This window comes from Propithecus coquereli, unplaced genomic scaffold (genome assembly GCF_000956105.1).
Source record: "Propithecus coquereli isolate 6110/MARCELLA unplaced genomic scaffold, Pcoq_1.0 Scaffold76, whole genome shotgun sequence".
Taxonomy (NCBI): domain Eukaryota; kingdom Metazoa; phylum Chordata; class Mammalia; order Primates; family Indriidae; genus Propithecus; species Propithecus coquereli.
Genome location: NW_012153729.1, coordinates 1,731,404 through 1,733,230, shown reverse-complemented (window position 1 = coordinate 1,733,230; position 1,827 = coordinate 1,731,404). Strand labels below are relative to the sequence as shown.

General features: G+C 38.5%; 1 protein-coding gene across 1 annotated transcript in view; it reads left to right on the top strand.

The window, feature by feature from the left end:
• The window catches only part of LOC105824689 (ATP-binding cassette sub-family A member 8-like), a 163,819-nt gene that overhangs the window by 2,202 nt on the left and 159,790 nt on the right, over positions 1 to 1,827 (top strand). The gene's annotated exons all lie outside the window — the stretch shown is intronic.

Below are 1,827 nucleotides of genomic sequence, written 5' to 3'. Positions count from 1 at the left end.
TGTGCCTGGCTAATTTTTTCCATATATTTTTAGTTGTCCGATTAATTTCTTTCTATTTTTAGTAGAGACGGGGTCTCACTCTTGCTCAGGCTGATCTTGAACTCCTGAGCTCAAACAATCCGCCCGCCTCGGCCTCCCAAAGTGCTAGGATTACAGGTGTGAGCCACCGCGCCCGGCCAATGAGGGATTTTTTTGAGATGATGAAAATATTCTGAAGTTGAATTGTGGTGATGCTTGCAAAGCTCTGTAAATGTACTAAACATCTTTGAATTGTACTCTTAAAAGGGGAGAATTTTATGGCATGAAAAATAAACCTCAATAAAGCTGTTAAAAGTTATGTCCTATGAGCTTTGCAAAATACAGGCATCTTCAAATGCTATTCCAATCTTCTGCCAGACTGAAAGAAACAAAGTTATCTATTTCGATGGGTATTCATTATCCACTGTGAGGATAAACTCATATACGATACCATTCAATCATTCAAAAAATATATTAAACACTATTCTGTGTTAGTTACTGTGCTAGTAATTAGAGACACCTGATGAATAAGATAGCACACTCCTGCCTTTCACGGAGCTTAGTGGAGACAAAAACACACCAACATCAATCACATCAATGCAAAAAGCTTAAATCTTACAAAGAAGAAGGGCAAAGTGCCAAGGAAGAATATACAGAGCATAGCCCATATGCTCCAGGAAGTCAGAGAATTCTTTTGGGGAAGCGATGTTTAAATAATTCCTAAAGGATGAACAAGAATTAATTAGTGGAAGAGTGAGGCAGGACGTAAGCATCTTCTGCAGAGGGAAACAAAGGCATTAAAGCAGGAAAGACCAGAGGCATTAGATCACAAACGTGATTCAAGTGGAGAAAACTATATAATGAGACCAGGGCAAGATAATTCAATGGAGAACACGCTTTCTGGGGCCCTGCACCATCCTGGATGAAATGGCTTTAAAGAAAGTAGGGAGGGCTTCCCTAATCTCCTGTGTTGTCAGGGAACTAGGAAAGCCTTCCATATGCAAAAATCTTTTTCATTGGCTGAACGATGCCTAGAATTCTTAGTTGGAAACTCATTTCTTTGCTTAAAGCATTTTCCTCCTAAAATATAAGTAGGCCTGCCGGGTGAAATATATGCATCTAGATCTGTCATGTATTATTTAGGAGGCATGAATTACTTTCTGAATAAATTGATTGATGAAGAAAGAATAACATGATGGGACTAATTATCATGATGGGAAAATAGTAACCACTGGGGTAAGAAGGGACCCTGAAAAGGCTCGTGTGACGCACTGAGGACAAATATCGTCAACCACTGGAAATTCTACCAGTGCCAACACCTCTCTCTGCTACGCTTTCAGTAGACTTTCAGCAAATGTTAAAACCAAAAGACTAAAAAAATTTAAAAAGTGTTGAAAGAGCAGAACAGACATAGTTTGCCTGCTCCTTGAGAGACAGTAAGGAGGTTCCCCTCCTTCTCTGTAGGGAATTACTTTGTCACCAGAACACACAGAAGAATTGAGCTTAAAGAGGGAAGATTCAATCTGCGACATATTATATTATTTAAGTGCAAGTCATAAAGCTGATGAATTTTCATTTAGCCATTTTTTTTGTCTTTTCAGCGAGCCCTGCAGCATTACAGAAAATTTCAAGAACTAAACTTTGACCTGAGTGAAGTCGATCTTCTAGTCTGTTTGATAGTAAGAAGGCCTTTCTACCTCACCACATACTCTTTTGGATGGCTATCATTTACTAGAACTATTTGATCTTATCTGAAGTATGCCAACTTTGAAAGTGTTTTTAATACAGTTTTAGGTAAAGCAATTACAA